The 17,123-nt window shown below is 40.0% G+C and overlaps 1 long non-coding RNA gene across 1 annotated transcript in view; it reads left to right on the forward strand.

Annotated features, from left to right (window-relative positions):
- Positions 1 to 11,335: 11,335 nt before the first annotated feature.
- LOC107719971 (uncharacterized) overlaps positions 11,336 to 17,123 on the forward strand; it is a 22,069-nt gene continuing 16,281 nt past the window's right edge. The window contains exons 1-3 of the long non-coding RNA XR_001637571.1: positions 11,336 to 11,622; positions 13,936 to 14,036; positions 15,620 to 15,713. This is a non-coding gene — a long non-coding RNA (uncharacterized LOC107719971). The remainder of the gene's footprint in view (positions 11,623 to 13,935; positions 14,037 to 15,619; positions 15,714 to 17,123) is intronic.

Here is a 17,123-nt window from a genome sequence, read left to right on the forward strand (position 1 = left end):
TGGCAATGCCATGTGAGTAAGTACAACAATAAAAGCCACAGTTAATTCTGTTGGTAGTCAAAAACTCCAAATTCAAACTTGTCTCAACGGCCCCCTTTACATCTGGCACTGACATGCGAACATGCAAAATGGAAAACAGCACATACGTATTACTCCAGGGGTTGTGTTAACCGAACATTTCTGTCATTTATCAAATTTTAAAACTATTCAGAATCTTTTCCGTCATTCTGACAGATAAATAAAAAAAGGTATCTGGTCAATTGCGTTTCCCACAGTAAAGGATGCTAATGCAGATTAGAAGTGAAGGGGAGAACAAGAGGTTTTAAAGCTCCCCTGCGAATACAGACTAGGAGAGAGACGCCAGTGAGGATTTGGGGAGAGAAACGAGAGATTCCGGGTGTATTCCAGTCGGATTATCCATGGAACGTTCATGTTCGGTAATTCGGGGATGGAAATTTACAACATGGTTCGTCGTAGCTACCGGTAGCGTAAGATTTGCTGACACGCTCATGTAGTTGTTCTGTATGTAGATAATGAAACGCATTAGCATTTAAACTTGCTGGTCAAGTGTGATGCTACTGCGATTTGTGATCCGGTCACTGAAAATGCATGCTAATTCTAGGTGTAAAGTCTCTTCTTTTTGCTTTTATCAGCTATTTAATAAGCCCCACTCTTGCATTTTAGTGCTTATTGGTGTTTGTTTAATTGGGAAGTTAAATCGATTAAAAATGGTAATTGAATAAATTACACTACATGCTGTGCGCTACATGCAAATTAATTGCATAGATCAGTATTAGCTGAGAAAAGCACTCAAATGAAGATAATTCGTAGATATTAAATTATTATTGGAAATGCAAGCATGTAAATTCATTGTTTGTTTTATGTCCATATCACGTTTGAATGTAATTCAGCATTTATATGCGTTTTATCCAGGGAATAGAACCCATGACGTTGGCATTGCAAGTCCCATGCTCTTCTATTTGAGTACAGAACGTCTGCAATCCACAGCAACTGGTTTTGAGTTTATCTGCCTGTCTGATGTGTTCTGTGATGTTGTTTAGTTGTCGTCTATGTACCCGTGCAGTCTGGCGTCACATCTCACTTACTCATTCTGCGCTGCCTGGCCTCGGTAAGTGTGGTTTGGCAAAAGGGATGGACTGAACTGAAAAACAGCCCAGGACCTATAATGTCACATCGCAACCACATCATATAATCCCCCATTCTTTCACATGCACATATGATGCAAACCACTGCCTGCTACATCTAACTGATACATGATGGATTTTGAATTAGGCAACAGAATTTAAAATAGACAGTAATTTAAAAACATTTTCAATAAGCCAAGTAACAGGAATTTTTTTTCCCCCAGTACTGAATATATAAATATAAGTATAAATATAAATACATTTTATCTGCAGATTATCTTTTAAACTGCCCAAGTTAGCTCCAGATGTACTGGTGTTTACAAGGACAGTGAATTGGCATAATGCCCATTAATCTGTCCATAATGAGATATAGTGACCTTGAGATACGGATGCTATTCAGCCTCCTTTGCAGCCCTGTGATGTCATACTTTTTGTGGTAACACTTTACTTAAAGCCTGTATGTATAATGCATTATAAAAGTAGTTTTAATGCATTAATTATGCCTTGTAATGCAGCTTATAATGCATTGTACAATCTCATGAATAATCGTAACCACAGGTTACATTATAACACTTATCAATTCATTGTTACATTATGCATTTTAAATTTGGTTATAATTATTTACAACAAGATATAATGTATTACAATGCACATTATTAATTATTATAATGCATTATACCCTTTATAATGCATTATACATATTGTATAGGCTTTAGGTAAAGTGTTACCCTTTTTGTTTTCACTATAGACCAGTTTGTCAACTGAAGTGTGAGAAAGTGAGATACAGTCTTGCGCTGCATTTTGTACCCACAAGGGTGATATTGCATGGAAAAAGGGGAACATTAAAAATGTATCCATCTGCACTGCCATCCACGCACACGTATGTACATACGTCTACATTTGAAATTCCCATTGACCGTCATACCGCTCAATCATTTGTACACACAGTTTGACAGACAGAAAGGGGAATTTCCACAAGACCTCTGTGAAAATCCATATGCAAACCAATGGTTTTGTAAAATGTCAAAACTTGAGATCAAACCGAATCAAAGGAGTGGCATAATAATTTGCTAGGGATTTACGCAGTAGTGGTCACATTGGTCATCATTTTTGGGAGGGGAATAATTGGCATCATTTGGCAATAATAGAGTAAGAGGGGGGAAAAATGTATAAGAGAAGCTTATTATGGCGAATGAAGTTACATGTGATACAGCTCACCACAAATGTATATTATATGAATTATGCGGTTGCATATGAATGTTTTGGGTGTGTAGCATGGTCCCATTTCTTAGCATATCTATCGCTCTGATACACTACCAAATTTAATGCTTCAGAAGTAAATACATTCAAATGATGATTCCCAACCCCATATCTGCAATTGCATTTATATATAAAAAAAAAATGTAAAAAAAAAATCACGTTCTATAACTTTTTACATATTTTTTTTTTATTAAAGAGCAAATTTGAGGCAGTACTGATGCAGCGTTATTTTGAGATGACTTGTCACTTGCAAGCTAATTATTTGTCTACAACCTGCAAATTACAGCTGGCAGGAAATTTAGGGATTGTTCAACTCTAATCAGTGTATTGCATGATAGGTTGAAGTTTTAATAACATTAAAAGTTGAGCATATGACATATGTACAGTATGAATCTGAAAAAAGAAAAGAAAACTGAACGCCATAGAGCAGTGTTACTCATTGCGCGGCTCGCCAAGCTTTGATGTGTGGCTCGCATGGCAGATGGCAGTAAATAATGCGATGATATGATCAATACAGATATTTAATAAAAACATTAAAAACAAGCAGGACTATGTCTAAGCCATTATAAAAACTCACACCGTGTCTACACTGGACACAAGCGTCGTGGTGTGACGCGACAAAAGACAATAGAACACATTATAATTATGGCCCTATGATTTCTGCGATGCGGAAAACGCGGACGGAATTGCGGAATCCAGTCATAAAAACAGAATTTACTGTATAACGCGGAATGTCACGGAATTTGTCAAAGTTTGGGTGAATAAATCAAAAGTAGGTCATTACACTTAAATCAAATCGCAATATTGACTGGTATCTGTAAATTTTAAGCTGCAAAAATAACATTTAAATATGAATCCTGCATGTCTCTTTATGAATGAATGGCACAGACGCGTGGTTTCATTTACTACACACATACTGAAGTGTGCAGTGTTTTCAGCGTCTGCTGTCTCGCTAAATGAGAACATAAATACATGAACAACAGTCAGTGTCTGCTCTATTACAAATAATTTATATTTTAAAAATACCCAAAACAGCGGAATTACAAGATGGAAATATAGACTAGAAAGATATTTAAACTTGCTCTGCCCTTACGTCCATGACATTGACTCACTGCGGAGTTGTTTTGGCAATCTTTCCAGCTCTTAACGCCGAATGTGCTCTTATGGTTTGATACATGATGGGCTAATGTAGAAGCAAATAACTTTAATAAAAAATAACTTTTAAAAATAAACCCCTTTGTATTGCATTGCATATTGTATGTTCAGGGATGACAGATTGAGAAGCAGACATGCTATTTATGACTGGATGTAACTTTTCATACTTTGCAGTAAAAGTGGCTCTCCTATTAACTTTGTCCTATAAGTGCGGCTCTCGTGAAAAAAATAGTGAAGATCACTGCCATAGAGCAATATAAATCAAAAGTACTTTTAAAATGGAAATGTGGCTTAAATAAGCAGTTATTAGGGACTTAAAAAAACAAACAAAAAAACAATCAGGCAAATTTGAACCCACATGCTCTTCAGGTATTGTGTGGTATACACACTGAACAATCACACCTGATTAAATATAATTAAATGTGTGTTTTTATTATTATTATTTTATATATTATGTCATCTTTAGCAAACATTGAGTCAACATAAATTCGAGGTACCTGTAATATGTTGAACCTGGTTTATACAACAGATGTGATAAATGAAGTGTTTTGTTGCAGAAAGTGCATTATCAGCTTGAACAAATAGGAAAGCTGCCTAGTTAGTATAATGACTGCTTGTTTCCCCTCAGGTTCTCCTATAGTACTCTTAATCAATGATGTTATCAATGCTGTGGAATCTGGCCCGCTTGCATCATGTGGAACCTCAATGGAGACAGCTCCTGTTTCCCAGACCTTTCCTTCATGACAGAGCGGGCCCGTGAACAATGCGTCTCTGTGCAGTTTGTTTTCTCCAGCGATCAACTTGTTTTTAACATCCTCTGTGTTGAGTGGTGGCAACGGAAAGAGTGGGCCGGGCCCTGACCATGCTCTGGGCCCAGTGGACAAACCTGACAGTTCTAAGGGAGTCCCGTAGCCGCGGGCACCTACGCCAAGCATTGAGCTAACTGTTTTGACTGGGTATGTGTTGGGTGAGGGGGCGCATGCTTACTGTATGGGAAGTGGCAGAGCGGTAGCTGCCAGGCTGATTTGATTTGCCGTTTCCCAAGACTCCCTATTCTAAAGTCTTTCCACCAAAGCCAGGCCATAATGGTTTTTGTTCAGTCAAGGGCAGCGGCAAGCATTGGACGAGGCGTGTTGGGAAAGTGGGCTTGGAAGAGCTCTCGGTGAAGTGCCAGGAAGTGATGACAACCGTGTGGTTTGTGGAGCGTCACACCACACAGACTCCTGAAGAAAAGGTACACTTTGCTCCTGCCTCGTCACACAAATAGAGTTGTTTTCTTCAAGAGAGGAAAATATGACAGCTAATGCATCTAAACTGGCATACTCGCACACATGCGAGCGCACACACCCCCTTCCCACCCACCCATGAAATTAGATGTTTTGCTAAAATGTGGAACACGTTTTTGGGGTGGAGCACTTTGGGTCGCTTTGGTGTTCAGCTATTGGTAAGGGACACCGATGGTTTCCACTGTTCTTACACCATTTTAGTTATGTTTTACGACATTCTCCACTTGAGCGGACACACATGCTTCCTTAAGCACACTACAGAGACCAAAGTGGCGAGAACACACCCCGAGAGAGCCGGATTTGCCTGATTCTTGCACAACGGACCTTTGCTCCGTCTGGATGCATGCTAAGTGCGAGCGTCAGAGTGTTTCCGTCGTTACCTCGTTAGCTGGTTAGCTCAGCCTCGTGTTGGGATTATGGGAAATGTCTTGGTGACCCTGGAAACAAAAGCATGACTTAATCAGCCTATAAAAACAGAGACAGTGGCCAAGACACAGGATTCAGCCAAGAGCCTCGCCATTCACCGCACTGCTACATGCTAGAGCTGCAAACACGGAGGACGGAAAAAGTTATTGACAAGTATTGATTATTCAAAATGGTGGGACTTAAAGGGATAGTTCACCCAAAAATGATGCACTCACCCTCATGTAGTTTCAAACATGTTTGACTTTCTTTAATCTGTAGAGCACGTTGTGTTGGTTCATAAACTAAAAAGTCCGTGGGGACCCCAACGTTCTTCAAAATATCTTTACTGATGACAGATTTTTCATTTTTGGCTGAACTGTACCTTTAAAAGATAATGTTCTGAGATTGGGATGATTATTCAGAGTAAGGGGGAGGGCTTGGCTGCATGAGAAGCTCAGGTGAACAGGAAGTATGTTTTTATGCAATGCAGTTGGACTAGGTTTCATGCATGGGCTTATCAGTGTGCATGTGTTCACGCAAAAATGCCTGTTAATAATTTTCACAGAGTCACTTCCTCTTAAGGCAAACAACATCACAGAAATAAATGACACATTAGGGAGTGCCTTAGACTAGCAATGATATCATGTTCTGTTTTTAAGATATGACTTTGCACATTCACAAATTTGACTGAACTGTGATGCTGCAATAGTTAATGTTTCATAGAGCCTGTCCCATCTGCTCCGTTACTCCAATTGCAATCACCACAACAGGAAATCTCCCAAGAGTTTGGAAATAATTAATAAAGGACCCAAAACATGGTCTATCTTTTTTTCTGAGTCGTAGTGCATTACAATGACTTCTTGGCAACGGTGTGGCGGTAGCCAGCAGACCATTACTAGGACGCCAACTCAGTTACTGTCTGTGGCTGGGGTGGTGCTGTTTCTTCTGAGCATAGATCTGGCTTAGGCTAACCCTTGTGTGAAGTGGCTCCATATGGGCTGAGCCTACAGTGTCCAAAACCATTGAGGTTGCAGAGGCAGTCTGACGCACAACAGCAGCAAGGGGCAGTCAACTCTATTTTAGCAATTACGTACATACAGAAGAGGGGCTGAGAAAATAACAAAACACAGTGTCGCTATTGGTCAGTCTGTAAATACACTCACTACTGTTAAGTGCCTTTTCAGATATGAAACATTCAGCACAAGAAGGGAGCCAAAACATTATTCTCTCGAAAGAGTTGTACGTGAATGATGAATCATCCTGAAAGGCATGCAGGGTGTTCAGACCTAAGCATAATTAGCTGTATTTTAGATGGTAAACCTCAAGTGTATCGTATTCATGCTGCTTTATTAGCTTCAAATGAATGGTGGTCTCAGTAGAAGAATTGATGATACCAGCATGACTAGTCATAGCATTAGCACAGATGTAGTTACATGCCATTAAATGTCATTACAACAATGGAGATATGATTGAGCCAATGAGCTGCAAACAAGCCAAAGCAAAGATAGTATGGGTTCTGACATGGTGGAAATGTGAAGCAGATGTACTCCTCTTATCCAAAACTCTGTCAGATGGCTTTATCAGCCCCAGGCCTCGGGGAACTGCCCCTTAACCCTGAACACTCCAAGAACTCTCTACCATTCGGATATTCAGACATCTGCTGGTGTACCACAATCTGAGGTAATTCACATTTTCTTTCTTTTCACCTAGTGTTGCTCAGCCTGTAGCTATGCATTTTGCTTGTGCGCAATTTTGTAAACAAAATATTATTTTTAGTCAGTGATCCATTTTAACCAATTCGATCAGATCTGATCGATTACAGGAGAAGTTCATTTCCAGAATTAATTTTTTTTCTTCAGTCGCAAATAAATTAAGTTGTTTTGAGGAAAACATTCCAGGAATTTTCTCCATGTAATGAGTGAGTGACGTGACATGTGGCCAAGTATGGTGACCCATACTTGGAATTAGTGCTCTGCATTTAACCCATCCAAAGTGCACACACACTGTGAACACACACCCGGAGCAGTGGGCAGCCATTTTTTTGCTGCGGCGCCCGGGGAGCAGTTGGGGGTTCGGTGCCTTGCTCAAGGGCACCTCAGTCGTGGTATTGAAGGTGGGAGAGAGCGCTGTACATTCACTCCCCCCACCTACAATCCCTGCCGGTACGAGACTCGAACCTGCAACCGTTGGGTTACGAGTCCGACTCTCTAACCATTAGGCCACGACTTCCCCCTTTAGTCCAAATTAATGGACTTCAGTGGTGGCCAACAGCCGAGGAGTAAGGGTCTTATCTAGCAAAATGATGTCATTTTCTTAAAAAAATTTAAATATATACACTTTTTAACCACAAATGCTTGTATTGCACTAGCTCTGCGATGCACAACTTCACACATTGCATAATCGTGTTGGAAAAGTCATGCACGTTTAGTTCTTTGTGTGTGTACTTCGGTTAAAAAAGGTAGGGTAGGGCGAAAAACTCCATCCATTTTCTCCTCCAACTTAAAAATCGTCTGACATTATTGTTTTACATTTTTTGTAAAGGCCATTTGACTTTGCACGTTCACTTTTATTACGTAATGTGTGAGATCGAGCTAGTGCAAGATGAGCATTTGTGGTTAAAAAGTATATACATTTATATTTTTCTTAGAAAATTACCAATCGTTTCACTAATAAGGGAAAATGACCAATCGTTTCCCTTATTCTTCGGCTGGGATCAGGTAGAGCCCTTTGAAGCTGCAATGATACTGCAATTTGGACCTTCAACCCATTAGCCACCATTGAAGTCCACTATATGGAGAAAAATCCTGAAATGTTTTCCTCAAAAACCTTAATTTCTTTTCGACTGAAGAAAGAAAGACATGAACATCTTCGGTGACATGGGGGTAAGAAAATTATCAGGAAATTTTCATTCTGGAAGCGAACTTCTCCTTTAATTTAACTGAATCAGTTGGAGGGGTTCTCAGTGGTTCTAAATGGGTTTCTGTGAACCCTACAGTAGGTCTGGACAGAAGTGGTTTCAGAGAAGATTAGGTGATAACTAGAGAAAAATGTGCAGTCTTCATCCATACAACATGAATATGTGCACGGTGATCTGCAACTTTTTCTCATTTGCACATTTATTATAAGGGCCTTGCAGGTAAGGAACAACTGTTATAGTGGAACCCCCACACTATCAAACTCATTACCAGGCAGAGCCCATATTCTGCTCTTAAGCCCCTACGGCCTTTGGAGTCGGATCAACTGCAGATCAGAGAGTAAGTGTCAGGGCTGCAGTCCAACGCTAATGGCAAATAGAAGGATAAGAACCATATGACGAGCCCAAAAGCCTCAGTTCTTCTGCCACACACCTGGGGAGAAGTGAAGACTCTGGTTCGTGGCTAACAGAGCCCCAGATCTGACTTCGGCACTCCAGAATGTCCATGAAACTTCACAAGGTGAGAGGACACTGGAGAATGACATCATCTGAGAGGGCTTTTGGGGTCTTAACCTTGACTACTTAATCTCACAAGTCTCCATCCAACCTAGTCCTCACATCTTTTTCACATCTTCATGTAAAAGGGCTTTTATATGTTGGACTCTTTCACAGCTTTTTTCCTTGATGGCATTTGTTTCCCTTTGCTCTTTATTATTCTCAAGACGTCCATTTCAGATTCTTTTATAGGCTGCTCAAAATGGTAATGATGTGAGATCCCAAACCGCCGACTGATTTAGAGGACTTGGAACCTGGCGGAGGAGTGCAGACTGGGTCGCACCGAGCATCCAAAGCCACAAAGGTACGCTAACTGACCCAAGCGCAAGTTTGGCCTTTGTTTATCTACAAGGTCTCCATCAGCTCTCCCTAACGTTGTTCCCCTCCGCTGCTTTCAGCACCCCTCCAGTCAGTTTATTTCTCTCCCACATCATCCTGCATGCTTCGGAAACACAGAAGCCCTCCCCTACTAAGAATTCACATTTGTGATTCTGCACGAGCTTCTGCGCTCTCTTTCTTTACCTTCCTAATTGCAGTGTTGCTCAAGACAATGATTTCAAAACAGGGCAATTAGTGTAATGTTGGTGAACGGCTGGCATATGCGGATGTTTCCTATTAAAATCATTGTTGGCTTCAGTATCCAACTCAACTACTTTCTCTCTTGGCAGTGGAACCTCTCTTGCAAATGAGCTCTGTGAAACCTTAGCCCCCACTGGATTCAAAGATGTTGTATCACTGTATGCAGAGTAAGTCCAGATGAGTTGATTCCTCAATATGGAGGCGATTGCCAGACCACTGAACTGTGGTGAAGGTCTGGTATTAAGGACCGTAGCAAGTGACTGGCTTTCACCTCTGATACTCTGAGCCAATTTGAAAGATCTCCATCGTATGAAGTCTCAACATGATATGAGGTTCCTCCAAAGCTGAGATGATTCATTATGAGGGCATAATCCAGGTCAGTCCTTTTTATTGGAGCACAGTTGACTTTATGACTTTACACAGTTTGTATACTTAGTTTCAGACTTTTTGGTTTGATAAGGTAGCATTGGGTGTGCTCCAGCATAATTTTAGACTCTAAAGTTAATCTCTGCCATCTGCGAGCCAGCAACGTCTTTGGTTGTTGCCAGGCGAAGCTTCACAAATCATGCCAGGGTACTTTGTGACTGCTGACGCAAGAGCTCAATATAAAATGCTCTTTTCCCTGCTTCACTCGATCAGAATGTGACTTAACCATTGAAGTGACACAAGCATGACATGGTCAGATGGTTAGATGAAAGGCTGAGGTGGTGGCTGCTTCCCAATATTTCCTCATAATCATAATCTGAAATTTATGTCTGCTGCGTAAGAGCAAAATCAAGAGGCCAAAATAGGTGCTGCTGTGCAGATACGCTTGAGAAAAGAATGAACTGTTGGGTGGGGGGTTCTCTTCTGCAAATCTTCATAATTACAGGTGTATTTGGTGACCAGGATTTGGGGGATATGCGTTTTTGTTTCCATGTCCACCATCTCTCAATACAGAAAATGCTAGAAACATAGAGAGGGTGCAGCCCGGATTCTTAATACAGACGAGTCGCCAGTCTCTCTCTAAAACCAACACATGGAATTCTCTCAGTCTTCTTTGATAATCCTCAGTCCTGCTCCCCCCACCGTTAACCTTTTTCTCAAAGCCTGCAGAGTAGAGGGGTGTCCTCAAAGCAAGCAGGGATCTACCATTGTCAGTCTGTAGGGGTGTTTTGATTAAGGGCGAGGTGAATGGTGGTGATTATTCGCCGTCAAGGGGAGCTTGAGCAGAAGCAGGCCAAGGCCTCGCCGTTTGTTTGCACAGGGAATATTGGTGTTTTGTCGTGGGAAAGCACAGCCTAGAAGACCGTCCTGGATTAAGACTTGGGGCTGAGGAGGCAGATAAAGTTTCTTTTGGTTAATATCCACTGTACATACCTGATAATCTCAATAATGGAAACAAAACATCCACCATAATGACCTCAGCCACAAGGCAGCCCTTAACCTGTTGAGGCTCTCCTAAACAGCCTTCATCTGCAGTCGGAGAATGCAAAGTGCAAAGGGAGCACCCAGAGTCCTCTTATTTCCACTGGCGTGTGGTGAAAGGGGGATAAGGGGTGCGTGTGGAAGTATCCATGTGCATAAGTCAGAAGGAAAGGGGCACGTCTGGGTCCAACCTGACAATGAGAGCATATGGAAGTGATCAGCTGGCTGTTGGCTGGCATGACGTCTCCCGCACAGGGGCATTTTTGAAGAAGTGATGGAGTTGGAGGTACACATATCCTGCATGGCCTGTGATGGTTTCTGAACTCAATTAGATGGGAATGGAATTCTGGGAGAGTGGAGGAAGCAATCCGCGTTCGCTCCCGGTAGTTCCCTGCAGGAGTGCTGAAGGAGGCCCACTTATGAACAAGGACACTGCTCAAGAGGTTGTGAAGAAAGTTACAGGAGAACAGCAATATGAAGAGACAACGGGGTTTGCCAGAGTTGATTGTTGATGCCAGATTTCCTATCATTCAGTTACAGTACAGTATTCAAACAAGACACGCAATCTGCAACAGTCACAGGTGTGTGAGAGACTCGGGGGGCTGTTTTGAAAATGAGATAATGTGGAAGTGTCAGGGCAACAGCAGCAGTAATCACATACTAGCAGATGGGAGTGCTCATGCTTGACTGAACAGCGTATACTGTCATCCAGCCTCACTATTAAGCTACAAAAAACCACATACCATAATCATATTGCCATCATCATTAAAAAAAGTTGGGCATTGACCTCATTTCCTCTCTAATGGTTTTCCAATTGTTTTCTGACCATCTCACTGATTGTTTGAATAGATTATCAGTGTGTTTTAGGCTCAGAGAGAAGAAAAGGCCATTGGAGCATCAAGTGCTTAACCGAGAGGTACGATTTCAAAACTTTTTGTATTGTGATAAAATGCATTCTGAAAGCATGCATGCTCTTAAGAATGGTTTTAATATTTTAGGTTTATGTACAGGAAGCATAAAAATGATATATGCTACACACATCTTACACCATCTGTTTCAACGACAGTAGCTAATCTGGCAAAAGTGCATCTGTTGTTATGTCTGGAGTGATGATGCCATGCTATAAAAGCCAATTATTATGAATATGACCATAATTGAGAGGGTTGCTGCTGAGGTCATTTCCTGTCAATACTGTGGCCCACCTCTCTGAGGGTGGTCAGTGAGAATGTGGGCCTCAGCATGTGAGCCTGTCGGGACTGTCTGGGGCCCTGATGGATCAACTCCCAAGGCAGCTCCTCATTCATCACGCGAAACAACGTTTCACAAACACACACAGGAAAATTCTCTGTTGGTGCTTAGAGGTCTGTCTTGTAATTTCTTTTGACATGTGAAATTGTCACTCATTTCATCCAAATGTTTTTTTTCCTTCTTAGCGTGTAGGAGTTCCACTATCACATCATTGACAAGCGCGTGTGTTTAGCAAAGCTGACAATGATGAATGTGAGATCAGTGGGAGGTGATACAGCATTATGCCTAATATTCTGTCAAATTCAATAACTATTTGTAGACGGAGCAACACATAAGGGAGAGAAGTTTTGGAGGCAGAACGGACGGACTGATGGATTGACGGAGATGTGGTTTTGATTAATGACCACTCATCTTTCTTATTACTGATGATGGGTGTGAAATCTTCAGGTCCTCTTTCTGGTCCTTTACGTTAACCCCATGACGGATCGCTGTCGTCCAGTTGCATTGTTCTTAACGCTCACAATAGCAACCATAAAGGGCCACAAGCACTGAATGTCACACAGCTTTAGGTGGCCTCCATAACTCACGCTAGAATCTGACGTTTGACAAATGGTGTCACAGACTCTTCGGAGAACACTACCTGTCAAACTGTGATGTGTGAAACAATCTGTAGGGACATTCACACACTGTATGAGTTTACATTCGAGATGCATCTGATTCTTGAGACTTTCCAACCTGTAGATACTTTCTATCATGTCATCGTGGTATCTTTCCTGAATTAAATCGCTGTGTTGCGTACGCGCTATAAATTTGAATTTGGCACAATCAAAACCACAGATTATTTCAAGATGAAATTGATCACCACAGTGTTTTCAAACACCTTTGAGGCATTTAATGTGTTAATGTGGAACAGATGTATGTGCATATGTGCATGAGTGAGAGAAAGAGTCTTGCTGGGTCTCACAGCAGTCTGTTTGCCAGGTCCTCACTATGTCCATCATCTCCCTACCAGTTAGTCCATCTGTAATCTAAATGGATAACTAGTTCATGCTTGCATACACACACACTCTAGCTCTGTAAAAGCCAATTTGGGAACATGCTTCATCTTTGGCACAATGGAAATTGTATGCATGACAATTCTGAGCCGAGGACGTGGTGCCATAAAAACGTCTGGATTGCATTATTTCTTCAGATATCAGAAGCACTTTCCTCAAAGTAACGGTTTATCGGTCAACCAGATGCAAGAGAATATCTCTTTACATTCGTTTAAAAATATTTAGGAAGATATTTCATGCTCGGTGTTGTATTCATCCTTCCCCAGTCTTCTGTCAGCCACATGTCAGGCTTTTGGATCATGTCTCATTTTGTAAGTCAGAAGCAGATGACCTTTTTCTCACCCTCTCTCACTGGACTGAAAGGACCCCCTAACTCTCCATCAGACACCCCTTTCACTGACTGATGGATGAATTGGGACTGGTATCCCCCCACACACCCAGATGGGCGATGTCCTGTTAGAATGGTTGGGAGGGGGTTGTACACGTGGGGTGAAACTCAAGCGGGCTAAATGAGAGATTGTCACTCATCCCAAACTCCCTCTTACCTGTCAATCATTTTGACAAATGAGAATTACATCATCAGGCATCTTGCCGGAGGGAATCCTTGGGGGTGTCACGGATTCACATGCATATGCATGTGTTTGGGTGTATGCATGTTTGTGTACTTTAGGCATCTAACCTAGTGGTTAAAGCTATTAAGAAGTTTTTTTCACACAGTATACAGCATATATTGCTAATATTATACTGTAGTATTTTTCCTAATCTTTTTGGAAGTCTCCTAAAGTGTGAAATGTATTTACTTTATATTTCTCCCTGACTGCTTGCTTTGACGTCACAGCTCAGCATAGGTGTTATAGTGAATGGTTTGGAAGTTGCACATTTTTGTGATGTCATCAGCTAATCAATATTGCATTTTCCCCCTGCAGCTCCATAGTGATTGGTCACGTGATGATCAAGTGATGAGCGAAGATGGAATATTTCATATCTCATATGGGGGTTTTGCATCAGCCAAGCAACTGCCATTGAGGTGAATGGGAACGCTAAGGAAAAACATGCTCTCGTTAAGCATGCTGATATTGAGCTTAAGCCTTTTTAAGGGCAAATAAATTTGTGTGTCATCAGTGTAAAAGTGAAATTGACACCCCATGTTTAGAAAGAACAGTACCCAAAGGAAGCATATAAAACGTGAACAAAACAGGGGCCAGAATAAAGCCCTGAGGGACTCCATAATCCAAAACAGAAACAGAAGAAGAAAAACCCATCAAGACAAACAGGAAAGAGTTATATCATTCAAATAGGACATAAACCAATTAAGAGCACAACCTTCAATACCCACATATTGTTCAAATTGTGAGATAAGAATTCATTGGTCCACAGCATCAAAGGCACAAGGCACAGAATCCCCTGAGTCAACAGACAACAAAATATCATTAAAAAAAAAACTTTTAATAAAGCTGACTCAGTACTGTGATATCAATTGATTTTAGTCAGTTTTACAAATTGACAAAAATGGCATCTAACTTAAGCCATTGAACATCATTATGCGCAGATTCACATTGTAATATTAACTTTCTTAGTATAGGAAATTATGATCCGCACTCACGAGAACAATCTTCTTTTTTCTTTTATTTTACATTCATTACTGATGGGAAAAGACACAAACGTTTCGGCTCAAAGCCTTCCTCAGTGTGTAAAGCAATTCAATCCCTCCACCCACTTTTCAAATCACTAATTATATTGACGTCAACACTAATTAGCCAATGTTCAATTGATTCAACAGATTGACGCACCAAAATAAAAAGATCAAGTAACGCAAGAGCGCAGTTCAAACGATGTTGTTAAATAATATTAACTTTGTTGAAATTAAATTTTGTATGACAATGAATGTTTTTCATCTAGTCTTTGTTAGCATTGCCAAAAAAAATGGCAGTAATTTCATTGATAACTTTATTAACACTTCTGCACTCTAATTGCAAGTATTTGACATCTAGAGTTTGATGTGCAATTTGCAAGCATTCTGGATGTCCTTGAAACACTTTCCATTCAGCATTCAAAAATGAATCTATATTGAATGTGATAGTGTATTTTGACCATTGAAATAAAAACAGAATTGTGTAACGAGAGTATGAATTATTCCAAAGTAAATCCAACTCCAGCACATTTCACACAGAAGCAAAACATGACAAAGCTAATGACCTCTGCTGTCTTCAGAATTAACAACTCTGTTGAATCAATCAGAAAATGAGTTCTTAAATATTATTCTGTCATGCTTGTCATTATTGGAGCAATCAAAATGATCAAGTTACGGTCGTTGATTAGAATATTTTTCTACACAGAGTGGGTCAATTTTCTGTTCGTGAAGCACAAGATGTTCTTATTATCTCAGTCTCCAACACGTTCAGCTTTTTTCCACTGCTCCTTTATTACTATCAGATGCTTTCTGATTGTGGTGTCTGTTCTTAAATGAGATTTAATAACATAGCAGATTTTGCCAGCTTTAAAGCACTGACCTGTGAAAGGATATCCCTTTCCATGCGCAACTACTTGTCGGTTGAGTAATCGTCTTCTCTCCAATTTCTCAACCTCTTCTTTGGTTGTTCTTTTTTCCAGTGGTGTTCAAGCATGGACGAGATAATCAAGGAGGTGCTCTGACGTTAGCTAGCCACGGGTTGGAGAGGTTGTGGATGAGAAAATCGTAAGGGAGGTAAATCTGGAGACCAAATGTTGTTTTGGTCTTGTTGTGCTTGTAAAGAGCTGAAATTACAAACATAAGAAAGCAAGACTGAGGTCAGAAATGGGAGTCCGTTGGTCTGAGCGTGAACGAGAGCGAAAAGCAGCAAGAGAAGAGAAGGATGGGAAAAGGAGAAAGTTTATTGAGATGATGCAAAGCAGTAGAGCCCAGCAGTGAGGTTCTAGACGTAAAAATCCTGTTCATTTGTCTCCATAGAAAATGTATTATTTGAAGAAATAATGTATGATTTTTTTTTTTAAATAAACCTATATGCGCTTTTTTATATGTAATAGCCAAATTCCCAGTGAAGAACTACACTACCCATAATCCTCAGGTGAGATACATTCATTTGATGCAGTCATTGTTACAATGGTAACTGGAACAGCACCAAAACAAATCAGTATTGACCACCCAATCCCATAAAATATTGCAAATGTATTTGACTCTCCAAATGTATTTGATTTTAAATTATATTGTATGTAAATATATTAATTATAGTTTTATATTGTATAACTGTTTCTGATTTGTCTAAATTTCTACACTGTAAAAAGCGATCAGTTGACTTTACATTAAAAAAAATTGAGGAAACCCGTTGCCTTAAAATTATTAAGTAAATAAACTTCATGCATAATGAATGAAATAAGTTAAGTAAACTTGACAATTCTGAGTTACACTGACAAATAACAGTTTGAAAATGTGTTGTTCACTTTTAATTGAGGAAACCCGTTGCCTTAAAATTAAGTAAATAAACTTCATGCATAATGAAAGAAATAAGTTAAGTAAACTTGACAATTCTGAGTTACACTGACAAATAACAGTTTGAAAATGTGTTGTTCACTTTTTATTTAAAGTTGAACTAATTTAAATGTATTAAATTGCAATTACTTAAAAGTGTGAATCTACTTAATTTAAAACTATTAAGTTAATATGAGATCTGTCTACTTAAACCCGTTGCCTTGAAAAAATTAAGTAACCACAACTTAATACGGGTAATTACAATTCACTTGTGACTGATTTGCTCTTATTTTATCAATTTCTGTAAAGTTGAAAATTGTAGGCTACTAATACAATTCTTGAAAGCACAAAATTGCACAAAAACATTTCTATGAAGAACTGTGAAGTCAACTCACCCTTGTTTATATATACACTCTTAAAAATAAAGGTGCTTCACGATGCCATAGAAGAACCTTTTTTGTCTAAATGGTTCTATAAGGAACCTTTAACATCTGAAGAACCTTTCTATTTCATAAAAGGTTCTTTGTGGCGAAATAAGGTTCTTCCGATTATAAAAAGGTAAGAAAGAGATGGTTCTTTAAAGAACCTTTGACTGAATGGTTCTTCTATCCAAAAATGCTTCTTCTATGGCATCGCTGTGAAGAACCT

This window comes from Sinocyclocheilus rhinocerous, unplaced genomic scaffold (genome assembly GCF_001515625.1).
Source record: "Sinocyclocheilus rhinocerous isolate Xijiao unplaced genomic scaffold, SAMN03320098_v1.1 scaffold792, whole genome shotgun sequence".
Lineage (NCBI taxonomy): Eukaryota > Metazoa > Chordata > Actinopteri > Cypriniformes > Cyprinidae > Sinocyclocheilus > Sinocyclocheilus rhinocerous.